Raw genomic sequence first — 15,142 nt, 5'->3', positions numbered from 1 at the left:
AGTTTTTTAGGGATAAAATAATTCTTGCAACTTTTATGCAAATAGAAGATGCAGGGATGAAAGAGCTTTGTTCCTCCATGAGAGGGCAGGAACTCACCCACCGTGCGAGCCAGGCCTCTTCTCTCCCTCCACTCCATGGCGGGTCTCTGTTACCTGTGCAGAGGACAGATCAAATGGACACAGTGAGACAGGCAATGAGATAATACCCTGGACACAAACAGACCATCACCTGAATGGCATGGAACGGAGGAAGAGAAGTTTTAGTAAAGAATTTTCAGAGGCCTTCTTTTTTTGATGTGTTTTGCTCTTGAAAACGGAGGAGAGCAAGAATAAGGAGGTTCAGAGAGGACTGGCCTGCCCCTTTCAACCCAGAAAGGTTATTTCAGGCAGCCCCCAAGACATTCTTCTACTATGCATTGTTGGCCTTGGTTACTGATATTTGTGTCATTTTAGTTTAATACGGGCAAGGGACTTTTCTCCTGAGCCGCATGGAGAACCACTGAAAGGATTTTGTTTTTGTTTGCTGTTGCGTTTCTTGTAGGAAAGAAGGGAAAATCCATTGTTTTTGTAAATGTTATATTCATCATTATTGAAAAACAAACTGCAAAGGATTAAGGGAAAAAAAGAAGAGAAAAAAAATCACTCCAAATCCCACTACATAGAAATACCCATCATCAATCATACTGTGAGTACCATTCCAAACATCTCTGTATGGACTTATGTAGATAGAGGAAAGAGGGATAATTTGATAAAACCAGAATTGTGGTATAAAGGCCATATATTTTTAACTATTCAGTTTTATTTCACTTCACTTTAACAACCACAACAAAACTGTGGTAATATTGGATAAATTATTGAATTTTAGAAAAATTTTCTCTTCAACAACTTATTTTAATTTTTAAAATATATCTTTTTGTTGCTGAGGGGCTGACCTGTGCATTGTAGGTGTTGGGAGGGAAGCTTTTCCTCTACTCACTTAGGTTAAATGTTTGGGAGCCTATAAATTAACTGAAAATAGATAGATTGACAGGAGAAGAGTTTGGGTTTATTTACAAAGGCACTTGGGAGCACTAGTAATGAGTAACTCGCTGAAGGGCCAGAGGTACGAGTTTATAAATGAACTTAACAAAAAGGCAGAGAGGGTTGGGCATCAATGGAAAAGTATAGAAGAATCCCTTGGGCTTTTTTCATGCTCCTGGGCAGCTGAGTTTGAACTTCCTGGTGCTAAGTATCAGTCTTCTCCAAATGGGAAACTCCTTCAGAGGAGGATCTATGGCAGATCTATTTTCAGGAGACTCTGCTTAAGGGTAGGTTATGTTTCTTTTTGTGGCTGTTGATTGTTCAGATGGTTTCAACTTAAAGTAATTTTGAAATCACTTTGGTGAGCTCTCAATCCCTTCCTGGATTTTGCTGCATCCCTGACCTTTACCCACTAGACACCAGTAGCAACATCCTCCTTTCCCAGTGGGAAACCAAAAATGTCTCCAGGCAAGGCCAAATGACTCTGGGAAAGGGGTGAAAATCACCTCTAGGTGAGAACAATTACTGTAAGGTTTAAAAAAAAAAAAAAGAATTAAGGGGAAAAAAAACACTGATAGATTGAAAGCAGAATTTTTAACCATACAACTCAATTTTGTTACTGCTGCCATGAAAGATTTTTAAAAATTGGTAATTTCTTCCACATTTCTTCCTTCCATCTCCTGATACCAGTTAGCCTTGATTTTTATGTTTTCAAAATTTAAAACACATTTTATTCTGTAGCTATAATTCTGACAATTAGTAAGCTATTGAAATAAATCCGTATTTACCCCACGTCCTGTACCATAGCTTCTCCATTCTTTCCTGAGTTCATGAAGCAAATGTACAATAGGAATCCTCCAGAATTGGAGATAAAGCCTCCTAATTGTACATAGATATAAAGTACCCCCACATTTTAGAGACAAGTACCAAGGAATCCCAGACACACTCTCCGAAACTTTCAAGATGCATGGCAGTTCCAACCCTGCTATCACCTCCCACTCCAGCCTACATATGCAGAAGATAATAACTCAGGGAAGATTCTGGGGGTCAGTAAGAAGGGTTGTGCTATGCTCTTCCCCCTCCGCTCTCCCCCACAAACACACACAGTGAGCCAAAATGAGGGACAGTGTAAGAATCACTGGTAGAGATTTGTGGTGCCTGAAAAAAAATCTGAGACAGGCCACTCATTCCTCTTTGGGCAACTGCACACTTGCTGATCTTCTACTCTGTGCATAGCTGAGACCGACAAAAAAAGAAAATGAAAACAAAAAAACAAAACCCAGAGAAAGGACGTAAGGCAGAGAGTGCGGTGTTGGTGGGGCAGCCTGTACTCTGGATATTTCTTGACCAGATGCATGAGTTTCCTAAGGGTCAGGTGCCCACAGGCTAGCCGGCTTGAGCCATCTTGTTAGTGTGCCTTCTAAGGAGACAGCCAGCCTGCCAGGCAAGAGAATCTCAGCAGGGAGACAGACTGTGGAGTCAACCGTGGCAGGTAGGAGCTGAGTTGGAGTCAAAGAGGTCTTACCAAAGCACCACGTGCTTGTCTGGGAAGAAAGAGGTCCTGGAAGGACCGCAAAGGACTCAAACATGCACCCCTTAAGAACACGAGCATGTGGACTTCTGTCAGGCAGAGTGAATGAGAAGTAATAACACTCTGAAAAACACACATAAGCCACCACTAAGTGCTCTTCACCCCTCTTTACTCATCTCTCCTCTCCCCACAGTGCACCAGAGGAGAAAAGGACTCAGAAAAAGGAGGGTGTGCAGAAGGGGAAAAGGGGTAGGCAGAGAGAAGAAGGAAGGACGTCTGTGTAGGGGAGGAAAAATCTTTGTTCCTCCACCATCTTGGGTTTAGTGTCTGGAACCCACAAATGAAACCAATCAAAGACAAATTAACAAGAGAAAGAACAGTTTTAATTCTGTACTGCACATAGAAACCCACGAAGCAAAATGTGGCTCAAGGAAGCGGCCAGATGATTGAGGCTAACACGCCATCTTAGGCTAAACAAAAGATAAGGGGTTTTGAGCATCTGTGGTGGGGAGGAATCACAGGAGCATAACCGAGGTGAAGGGGTGCAAGAGCAGCTGGCTACGGGTGTCCCAAACAGCCCATGTTTGGTCACTGGCCGCTGATAAAATCCAGAAGCAGAGAAATAAGTGGTGGTGAAATCAGAAAGGAATTTATTTCAGTGAAGCTATCACCAGGAAAACAGCAGACTAATGTCTCCAAGACTGTTTCTCAAGTGCTGAAAATACCTCGAGGTTCATACTGCAGGTGGTCAGTACAGGTCAGGTTGATCATTGTCTTGGGGTCAATCACATGGGGTCTTGCTGTCGTCAGGGCAGTCGCTGTTGCTTGAGGAAGTAGTTTCAGTTCCCATCATGGGATGCTTTGACCTCCTTGCCAGCAGGGTCTTTTGCCTGAGTTAAGAGATAAGCTGGAAAGAAGAACTTAATCAATTAGAACGTACAGACTGAGGTCAAAATGGCCGGAGTTGAGGTCCTCTTTCAGAAGGAAATGTATGATTAATAAGGTTTGTCTTGTTATGCAGATAGGACCGATGATAAGAGCTGTCTCTGGCAGTAGCTCTCTTCCTGGTATAGAGACATCTTTACTAATGGAAATTTCCTTTATAACGATAAATGTATTTGAAGAAAGGGAAAATTTGTGCTCTGTTTTTAGACAGTTAAGAGAAAGTAAAGAGCTCTTCCTAGTCTGTGGGTGGTCAGTTGTATTTCATTTGAAATAATTCATATGCCAAAGAGGACTATTGGGGTGGCATCTTCTGGTACCCCTCATCTGCCATAGGTGCCCAGCCTTGGAGTGAAAAGAAAATAAGAGTTAAATTGAATATGAGATATAAGAAGCTTTGTTGGAGTCTGAATACTTGAAATTACTGGAAAAGTGATGAGATCGAGCTAAGATATAAGAACAAGAAAGGAAGATTTGGCTGGGGCAGTTGGAGGCTGAAGAATGTGACTAAAGATTTTCAATTTGGCTATCTCAAGATCAACCCTATTCATTAAACTGATTACATTTGTTTTGAATCATCTCTTGGTCCATTGGATTTATTTTTTTAGAACTCCGATTTACTGTATTGCTTAAGTACTTATTGAGAATATCTGTGGCCTTTAGACTTGAACTTACAGTTAATAAACTATTAGTGACACTTTGTTTTATTCAAAACTTTGTTGGCATTCCTTCATCATCTTTCAGCATTGAGCATTCTATGAAGAAGTCTGAAGTCAGGCAGACATTCCTCTTATTTGTGACTTCATTTCTTTTCTTCATGTCCATATAAATCTTTCTTTACCTCATATTCAGTGACTTTTTAAGGGTATGGCTTGGTGTTGCGTCTTTGAAATCTTTTTCTCTGACTTTAATTTTTCTCATAGGAAACATCTTTGAGACTCTGAGAAGAGTTTCTCTGGACTCTTTCTACGGTTCTATAGGCAACTCTTCTTGCAGTATGTTTTACATCAATTTTCTAAAAATTTTTTCTCTATTTTCCAATGCACTGTTGTTGTTGTTGTTGTTGTTGTTGTTGTTGTTGTTGTTGTTGTTGCAGGGTCTATCCAGAGGGCCCCGTTCTGATTATTACTCATTCTTGAATCTTTGAATGGCTTGCTGGTTCTGTATAAAAACATAACATGCATTTTTGCTAAGAAAATGTGATATGAATCACACACTCACATCAAATCCTATTTCCAGCGTTTTGGGGCACTTCTCCCCTCAGTTTTAGGTGGACAGGAACTTCCATTGCACATTGCTCTCTTCTTTACCTCACCTTTGAGATCTTCCCTCAACCTGGAGTTTAGAGCATTTGTGGAAGTTCTTTAAAGAGAAGACTCTATTTGTGGGTGACTAACCTAAAAGTCAAAGCACATAACACAGGAGAAGAATGAAGGCAGTGGAAACAATTATTATGGCCCATGAGTTTCAGCATCCCCTCCCCATTCCTAACAGATCTCAACAACACATAAAGCTATCTTTACTCAGTTTTAGCTCCTCTTTTTTAGGAGTAGAAAAGTGTGAAATCAGAGTTACCTTGAGAAATTTATATGTGCAGACAGTACTCTCTGTCCACATCAGCTAGTGTCTGAGCTTGGAGGAGTGAGAACAGTGTCCCTGTACCAGGTCTATAAGATAACCACACGAGGGGACACCTGGGTAGTTCAGTCAAGGGATCGATTGATCTTGATTTCGGCTCGAGTCATTATCTCAGAGTTGTGGGATCAAGCCCTGGGGTTGGGTTCCACTTTGGATGTGGAGTCTGTTTGGGCTTCTCTCTCTCCCTCTTCCCCTCCCCCACTTGTGTGCACATATTCTCTTTCTAAATAAATAAATAAAACCTTTAAAAAAAAAGAAAGAGATAACCACACTAGACCCCTCTGCATACTACATTATGTGCACATTGTTGCTTTACAAAAGCTATCACAGTTCAAAGCACTCCCCAGCTGACCCTCTCTACCTACACCCGTGAATTTCCTTCACTTGTAAGCTATTGACTAGGTGGAATTTTTCCATGGCCAGCTTGTACTGCCTACAGTTCACTCCAGAAGGTTGGGTGACACGGAGGAAAAAGGATTATATGCCACGCTTTTCATGGTTAGTTTTCCACTTCATCAATCCATTGAAATTGTAGGGGGTGAAGGGAATATTATAACTTTCTCACTAGAAATAAAACATTTGACTTATTGAATAGCATTTCCCATCTAACATAAAAAAATTCCTAGAAGGTTAAGTGGGTAGGGATGAAGACCATTGAGTGCAGCCCTTTGATTTATTAATAAGCAGACCAAAGTAAGAACCTAGACTGACTGATCCCCAGCAGATATTCTTCCACTACTTCAGATGCTACTCCTCCCCACAGAAAATATGAACAGAGAAAGGGAACAAGAGACCATCCTTTTTAAATAATAGGAAAACACATTAGCAGAGAAGCCCCACACAGTTCTTAGTAAGAGAAAGTTCATTCCAGTGCAACTTGCTTCCAGTAGGTGTCTTCTCTAAGAGTTGTTTTGTTTTTTGCTTACATTTAAAATTGAAATTGATGATAAATTTTGGCTAAAGATGAGTGAATATAGGGGCGCCTGGGTGGCTCAGTCATTAAGCGTCTGTCTTCGGCTCAGGGTGTGATCCCAGAGTCCTGGGATCGAGCCCCACATCAGGCTCGTTCGCTGGGAGCCTGCTTCTTCCTCTCCCACTGCCCCTGCCTATGTTCCCTCTCTTGCTGGCTCTCTCTCTCTCTGTCAAATAAATAAATAAAATCTTAAAAAAAAAAAAAGAGTGAATATAAAGGGTAAATTTGGCTTGTCCAAATTCACTGAACCTTTCCCCTCAAATTCTCTCCATGAACTCTGAGTTAAGAATCCTAGTTAACCTTTAAAACCACCAGGTTCGATTTGGAATGCTAGGAATGTATCATCTGGCTACATGCTATTAGAGATTTCTCAGGTAACTGGGGCAAGAGTTAATTAATCACTCTCGGAAGAAGCAAGGAGAGCTTGATTGGACTTCCCAGGAGGCCAAGGGTGGGGTTTCTAGAAGTGGAGTTTCTCGGGCAAGAACTAGGAATCTAAAGATTGCAGCAGCAGCAGTAGCCCAAACTGTGAAGAAAAGTCCTGGGCTTGCAGAGAGTCCTGGTGATAAGATTCCTTCTGCTCCCACTTCCTCTCCTTTTTTTGCTTTTTCCCTCATATTAAAAAATAGGGAATAGCAAAGTCCTTTTGGAATCATTAAAAAGAAATGGCATGAAACACCAACAATAATTTGATCAGAGTTTTGTACTGTGCTTAAATTTAAAGTTATAAAACATTACTAGATGATTGAAATGTCATCAATGAAGCAATGATGATGAATGGAGATAGCACAAGACACAGCAAAGATCACATTGCTAAATAAGACTGACACACATCAGAGATCTTACCAAGTTCCAAGCTTACTAACAATTTCAAAGATACAAGTAATGAAGAGGTACAGATACAAGTGGGAGGGGTCCAGAACCCCCAGTCACACTCCCTGTGTCTTTATCTTCCTGCGTCAGAGGTGCTCTGGCCTGAGATAATAGATGAGGTCACTGAGAAAGATATGCAGGCACCTTACTTACCCAGAAGGAGCTGCTTAGTTATGGAAACATCTGAAACATCTCTACTTTATACTCAGATATTTACATAATTTACAAGATGTTTTCCAGAGAGCTCTGCCCTATAAATCCATAGATTCCAGATTTGTTTACCCAAGAAATTCTAGACAGCAGAGTACATTCGGCTAAAAGGATTCCATGGATAAGGACTCTCGTGCCAACAGAAATCATTTCATTTGTCAGGAGAACTGTCATTAGTGTGTTTACAAGATGAGGCTAGTTTACTTTGCTCTGATTTAGGAAAGCATACCTCCTCTTCCCCAATAAATGGAGAGAGTGGATCACAGACCTACTGCTTCCAGAGTACATTATGCTAGATCCGGGTACTGTATGAAATCATAAACGTTTATATTGACAGAGGATAGGACTTTTGATATATTGTCAATGACAAGAGCATAAGCTCAGTATTTCCATCATCACCTCAACTATGCAGAAATCTTACAGAACAGCTACAAGATACAATTACTGTCAAAAAACTAAAAAGATTTTAGTGTAATGATTATTTCTGGGTCCACAGATTATGGCTGATTATTTTGTCATCTATATTTTCAGTGTTTTCCACAAGAGCTTTGTGTTACTTTCATCAACTTTTTTTTTTCTACTTTAAATTGAAGCACAGGGAAAATGCAAGTAGAACACTGGACAGACCATAGAATTTTTAAGTAAACTGATTTGGATTCCAACTCTGGCTTGACTGCTCGCTGTTATGAGATCTTGGGCAAATCCGCCTGTTTCTTCAGCTGTAAAGTGAGAAGCATAACACTCACCCTCAGGGTTGTGAATTTTAAGTAGATATATCATCCGCAATATTATGCCCCTCCTTCAACACCTTCTGCCTGCTAGCCTCCTGTGGAGGGCCAACCAATCACTGGCTCTGGGAGAGCCTCCTTCTCGACTGCCTCTACGACAGTTGGGCCAACCAGCCACATGCCCGAAGTTGCTCACTCTTTCTGCCATTTCCAGATCTGAATGAAACAAAACACACGGCCTGGGATCTTGCATTCTGGCAGCTGCTGAAGTGTGCAGAAATTAACTCTCCGTTGGACAAACATTAACCAGTGGAAAAAGAGATAGGAGGGATCTGGGAAAATTCCTCACCCCACCTTCTGCTCTCCAATCAACTGCTTTGAGCCATGGTTTTTCTATAGTCTTTCTAGAAAAGCCCCAATAGTTTTGCAAACACACCTGCTAAGTAGCCTGTCCAATCTTTCTGTGCTCCTTACAGAGTATTAGTCAGTGCATAACTTTGCATTGCTTCTCATCTTGTCTTGCTTTTACTTTGTCTTCACTTTTGCTGCTCTGGGTTTGTACCTCAAAATAAATTATCAGTACTTTATTCCCTCCTCAGATTCTGTTCTGCTTTCTGGGAAACCTGAGTCTAAGACAGCAGATAATTTAAATAAGGCACTCAACATATAACAAGCCCTCAAAAATACACTGTGTGTGTATAAACACATGAGGAGTGTGGGTGTGTGTGTGTGCGTGAGCACACGTGCACTGGATAATACACGAGATGTTTCTGTTGTATTTTTTAGGTCTTTAAAATGCCACTGTGCAATAAAAATGTTTTGTTCTCATTCCCACCTCCTGTCACATTCCTTCCTGTAAACAAAGTAGAAACCCGACATACTCATTTTATCCAACGAGATTGCCTTCATACTGTGAATTATTATTGAAAAATATAAATTACATGCCCAGTGTATAAGGGGGGTCAGGCAAATATCATGGCTAAAAGTGCAAACTTAAACATAAAACAGACTTGGATCAGAATCCTAATTCTATATGATCTGAAGACTCTCTCTTCATCTAAAAACTAATGAACTAAATATCTTCCTGCAGTTTTGGATTAAATAATGACTGTAAAGTTTTTAGCACAGAATCTATACATAAGTTAGATTATTATTATTGTTTTATTATGACAATTATAAAAATGTCATTTATAATGTATATTCCAAATCAAGCCATAGCAACATTTAAAAATGTGTTAATGAAGAGTAGGAGTTAGGATGAAAGTGGAGAATAATGCAGTCATGTGTTAATTAAGTTCTAATGCTGTGTATAATCCAGGGAGGATCCAAAGTCCTGAGGCACATGTCAGAACTGTCATTTATCAGTGGTTTGGCTTGCTGGTCGATCATTAACACCCAAACATGGATAGAAGCAGGGTGGCAAGGAGAGGCCGGGCAAGGCAGCTTGGGGCCTGAAGACTTCGACCTGGAACTATGCCTCGTCCTCTGAAAACAGCTATGGAGGCTGGTAGAGAGAGCAGAATCCATCACTCTCTCCTGAGATCTCAGGGACCCAGCCAAGTCGATTGGGGTCCCAGTTCTAGTTTTTCCAGTGCAATGTCAGGGAAGTAGAGACAGCAACCCAGTCTTTAGGAGAAGCCACCATTCCAGAGTTCAGGGGTGCCCTTTCAATGCCTCTCCAGCCTACCTACCAGTCACCTGTCTCAAGCAGCACATCTCACCACAGATCTTAGCAGTCTGGGCTGCTGAGATATCTTCCTGACTTGTCTGGATTCACTCAGGGTAGGGCTGAACTTAGAGCTGAAAGGCATGTAATGATTCAGGTCTGAGAACTGAGAGCCACAGAGGGTGATGGATAGACCTATGTCAGGAGAGAGAAGCCAGAGCAGCTATTGAAAAGTGTGAAGAAGGCCAGAGGCCAAAGCACACCTATGACCAATTCATTGTAGGAAGCCTTGTGTACCTCGTGTCATAGCAAGATGAGAGTAGATCTAAGCCACACACTCTGAGCTTGGCCTCCAAGGTCCTTGGGTCCTCACCCATGCAAGGGCCAACTTTCTGCAGGGATATTTTAAAACCAAATCTTTACTGAATTCTTGTCCAAAATAAATCTCTTAAGAAACTATGCCTTAAACTACCTGCCCCCTGCTTGTTTAAACAAAGATTCTCTGGGATTCCTTATCTTATTCATGCAGAAGCAGTATACCGTGGAACAAAACTTCAGCCTCCCTTGCACTCCCAACAAATACTTCAAAACTCAGTATCATTTGCATCTTTTCACATCAGGATATCATCCATCTCATGGCTTAACATGATGAGATGATGCTGGAGGACATTATTATTTTATGTTTCTATTCTGAGAAAGATGTCTCTCTTCAACTTAACTACTAGCTGACAAAAATAATGTTGAACATCTGCAAGAGATAAAACAACTTGAATCCAATTTCCTTTCACATAGATTAAGAGCCCCATTCTCCTGTCACTTATGTAGCATATAACTCAATTTTTTTGCAATATTTAAATGAGAGGCTAGTTTTTCAGGTCTGTCATGTGGATGACATAAATTTTTTATTTTGTCCCTTCCACTGATGTAGCAGATATATGAGACCCTGTCAGAATGTGGCAGCTCAGAAAAGAAAAGGGGAATCACACACTTAAAGACAGAAAGACCAATAAAAGGGAGAGGCTGTAAGAAAATCTCTTCTTTTAAGAATACAAATAAGTAAGTCATACGGTGAGATATGTTCCTTCAGGAAATGCAGCTAAATGGAGCCCGAGTCACCTGCATGGATCAAAGAGAACATGGCCTATAATTTGTAATTAATTTGATGGCCAAGATACCTAAGCAGAGATGTAACAATTGTGACTAAAACAAAAGGTGTTTTAAAGTCCAGGGGTCATTTTGGTTTCAGGTAATGGTTGATTAAGGACTTACCCGAAGTCTATTTCTTGGTGTCTTTTGGCTCTATTTCTTTTGTGTTGGTTTCATTCTCAGACTTTCTCCAAAATGGGGAAAAGTTGACTCCAAGAGCTCCAGGTTTATGTAACTAGTTGATTAAGCAGAGTCAACTCGTTGGGCTATTTTCTGGGTCATTAGGAAGACATAAAACACTGTAGATATGTAAAGCAGAAGGAACTTAATTCAGGGAATTGGTCACATGGGTGATGGAAGAACTGAGAACCAAAAAGGAGATGAGCAAGAAATTAGAAGTAGCTGGAAGCCACTACCACTCTTGTGGCTGGTAGGACAAAGGGAGAAGGTGGTGTTATTGGAATCCAAAAGCATAGGTCAGCTAGAAGAATCTAGAACCATGGCAAGTCTGACAAAAAATAGAACCATTGAAGAGAAATAGCCACGGGTGGAAATATTGCCAACAGTAGAAGGGAAAGGGAAAATTAGCCTGGCTTCTTCCACCTGCTCTCCCATCTCTTGTCAGTGGCCCCCATTGGAAAAACCTAGCTGGAAGCCAGTTGGCAAGGCAGTGTGGTATATATACTTGCCTATGATACAGAGCAGGGGAAGAGTGGGAGAATACATCTACAAGCAAGCAGACAAGTTACCAGCACAGAACTTAAGCCTAAATGATTTTCTCTATCATAATTACCTTCAACCATAGTCTGTTGAATCTCCCTTCCCTGACCCATAAAGGATGGGTATCTTGACAATATCTTGGTTAGATTCCCCTAGTTTACCGATCACTTTCAGCTCCTGAACCTCTGTCCTGTACCCAAGCAGCATGTGTTGGCACACTTCTGAATCTGAGGGGTTACTCTTGACCAGTAAGCTAACAACACCATGGGGAATTCTCAGCCAGCAAACAAGGGGGTAAATAGGTAGGAGAGATCTCGGTTCTTGTCAGATGCATCATCGGAGCTAAAGGAAACTACTGGCCCACATGCAACCATGCTAGGGAAGGACTTTCAGCCAGTGGGGGCTGGTGTCAGCCACATGCTGAGCCAGTGGAGAACTCTAAACCAGTGATCAACCAGGGCCAGAAGAAGAGTAGCTCTTGGTCTAAGAACCATTAGGGCTGGAACAGGGAAACTCTCAACAGGTCCATAGTGGGGATGGTAAATCTCAGCTGGCATGAGTCAGTAGGACAGGGCTAAGGAGATGGTACCCATGATCTGGAGATTAATTACATACAAGGGACTGAGAAAATAGAGGATTGAGAATAACAAGAGCAGGACTCTTACTGTCTTCAAATATGGAAAAGGAGAAGGCCAGAAAAAACCATTAGATGTCAGATTACAACTGGAGGTATTTGTGTAAACTAATGTTTTTAGTATATATGGATAGAAAAATATAGAAACGCGTATAGGTGCATGTATGTCTGTGTGTGTGTGAGTGAGAGAGACAGAGAATGTGTATACACACACACACACACACACACACAGACACACATCTGTTTTCTAGCTGTCTGTTGAAAGGGCCTAGAGGCAACACCCCCATAGCAACAAGCACACCTAGTCCCCATGACTTGGTTTTTAAATATCATTTTCCACTAAAAGGAACCAAGCATCCTTGGAGAAATGGCTGCTTCCAGGGCTGGAACAAAGACAGTACAGATAAGCCTAGGACATCTTGGGCCAGAAGATAGGGAAGTGCTCAAAGAATAATGGGGACATTTTGAAAGGATATAGGTGCCAGGTGAAGGGGGCTCCCACTAGCCAAATCTGGGGCAAATCCATATGTATGTATGGATCCATACATATATAAATAAATACATAAGTAAATAGGGAAAAGAAAAAAGTCTATAGCATATTGTCAACTAATAAATGTAGAAGGAATGATGGAATTAGAAATATTGTTATTTGGTAGTAATAATTGATTTAGGCAGGAATTGTGGATGAATGCTTTAACTAGTGAGTGAAAAATTGACAAGGAATAATATATTTACACAGTCTCAAGTAGCACCCCATGAAGCATTCATTAATTTTACAGCAGAGAGATCTGGCAGATAATATCTTAACCAAATGAAAGGAGTTCACATCACCAATAATGGAACAAATCAGCATCATGTGCATACTCTCACTTCTTTGGTATTCCTGGAAAAGCTTCATTATGTTAATCTCGTCGTGAGAAAGAATCAGACAAATCCAAATTTAGGGACATTCTACAAAGTCACTGGCTTGGACACTTCAAAGTGATGAAGGGCTTGAAGGGCGAGGAGACGCTGAAGAACTGTTCCCAGCTGAAAGAAACTATAAAGACATGGCGGCTCAACACAGCATGTGATTCTGATTTGGGCTCTCATGGTATAAAGAACATTGTTGTGAAAATGGGTGAAATTGTAATGGGATCTCCGAATTCTATATTTGCATAATATCAGTATTGATTTCCTGACTTTGATGGGAACATTGTAGTTTTAGTGGAGGATGTGTTTTGTTTAATAAATATACACTGAAGTGTTTAGGGGTAATGGGTCATTTGTCTGGCACCCACTCTCAAGTAGATGAGGAAAAACAAGACTCTGTGTGTGTGTGTGTGTGTGTGTGTGTGTGTGTGTGTAAGGAGAGAGGGAGATTGATAAGGCAAACGTTGTAAAATATTAACAATTTGGGAATCTGGGTGAAAGACACACTATAGTTCTCTATATTCTTTTTACAGTTATTCATTCTTTCCTATGTTATGCTTTCTAAAAGATGCTGAAATAGAATCGCCTAGCCCCCAGGCCCTGGTGTTGCAGATAGTTTAATTCTGTACCTACAGCCCACTCTTTCCTCTCAGTGCCTACATGTCTTCAAGGAGTGGCTTTCAGTGGTTTCCTGTGACAGCCACACTGGTATGTAGAAATAGGCCTCAGCTTTGTGGGACCTCAATCTTACACAATCTGAGGAGCATTTCTGAAGAAAAAGAAATGTAAAATTAGATATAAAAGTGAATATTTATTTAGAAAGGACACAGATGACTGACGATCACTAAAGCTCAAACTGTGTTCATGTGAAAGTCAGTCTGCTCTGCCGGCATGGTGAGGCCGACCAGCCCCGCCAACAGGATGTTGTCCTCCTGCAAGAGGCATGGACTGCGCAGATCAGACCAGCTCCATGCTGGGCCCTGAGGCAGAAACGGTCTTTCTTTTTCCCCATTGCTTGGACCTTTCTTACCAACAGAGTAAAAACTACAAAGGTTGAATTGGGGCCTCAGGAAGCAGCTCCAAGGAGACAACTCACTCTAACTCACGTGTTCTAGGCCACAAAGCCTGTCTCCATCGTTAGCCAATGGACTCGGAGTGTAGCCTTGTGACAACTGACTAGAAATAAAGTGAAATGAGAAGCAAGAAAGAGGCTACCATGGGGTCAAGTCTAGGTCTCCAAAGGACCATATCAGTGTTCAGTTGAACACCTAAGGAGTAATAAAGATTATGTGTGTGTTCCTGGCCTTTTTGTCTATACCTTTGAGACCTCATGGGGAGGGTTGTGGCCAAGGGGAAAGTGGCTGTTGCAGAATATCTTCCCATCAGCCACATATGTGCCATCAATATCCATTCTTAATATTAGGCTGTGTGCCAGGATTGAGAAAGTGGCTGTCAGAACCCCTTTGCTTCCAACCCTCCCTCTTATACAGCAGCAAAAGGCAGAGATCCTTATTCTTTCTAAGAGAGTATGTTGTTTGTACTTACTTGTTCATGAAGGAAAAAACAGAATTGAAAAACAGGAAAAAGAAAATGTAACTAGATAGTGAGCCTGGAAATACTGTTCCTTCCACTAAGCATTTCACCACGATGAAACCTGCTTCACTTTTATAACACAACTCATCAAGTAACTGAGACAGCTCATAATATTATCTATCATGCTATGGTAGTGTCCTTGGATGTTACAAAAGAACACATGTGGATAGATTGCCAATTTGTTATTTTTAGTTCTTGAAAAATTTGACTATGGGGGGAGATTTCTAGAAAATCTCTCAGACCCCAGCATGTATATAGAGTACTGAAAGCACATCTGTCAATAAGAAGCACCAATTACATCTGCAGCCATGTGCAGGTGACTGGAGGATTGTTCCCCAGCCTTCCCCCATCCATCCTTCTCACATGGGCTTATAGAGGAGCTTCTTAGAAGTGTCATCTCGGAGCATGGAGCCTGTTAGGAGGGAGGAGCACACTCCTCCCTTGAGCCTTTGCATTTGTTTCCCTCTGGCGGGAGCATTCATCCCAGATCCTCATGTGGGTGGTTCCTCCCCATGCTCCACATCTCACCTCAGGCTTCGCCTCCTTGGAGGAGTCT

The 15,142-nt window shown here is 41.3% G+C and overlaps 1 long non-coding RNA gene across 4 annotated transcripts in view; it reads left to right on the top strand.

The window, feature by feature from the left end:
* The window catches only part of LOC148110083 (uncharacterized), a 202,159-nt gene that overhangs the window by 79,411 nt on the left and 107,606 nt on the right, over positions 1-15,142 (top strand). The window contains exon 1 of one of the 4 annotated variants that reach the window (XR_015724501.1): positions 1,125-1,307. The exons of the other annotated variants lie outside the window; for them this stretch is intronic. This is a non-coding gene — a long non-coding RNA (uncharacterized LOC148110083). Of the gene's footprint in view, positions 1-1,124; positions 1,308-15,142 lie in introns of those variants that run through there. 4 annotated transcript variants of the gene reach the window in all.

The sequence above is a fragment of the Ursus americanus genome, chromosome 5, assembly GCF_024610735.1.
Source record: "Ursus americanus isolate L20-20 chromosome 5, mUrsAme1.1.p, whole genome shotgun sequence".
NCBI lineage: Eukaryota > Metazoa > Chordata > Mammalia > Carnivora > Ursidae > Ursus > Ursus americanus.
Note: the sequence above shows the minus strand (reverse complement) of the source record. Positions and strands in the feature narration are given on the sequence as shown.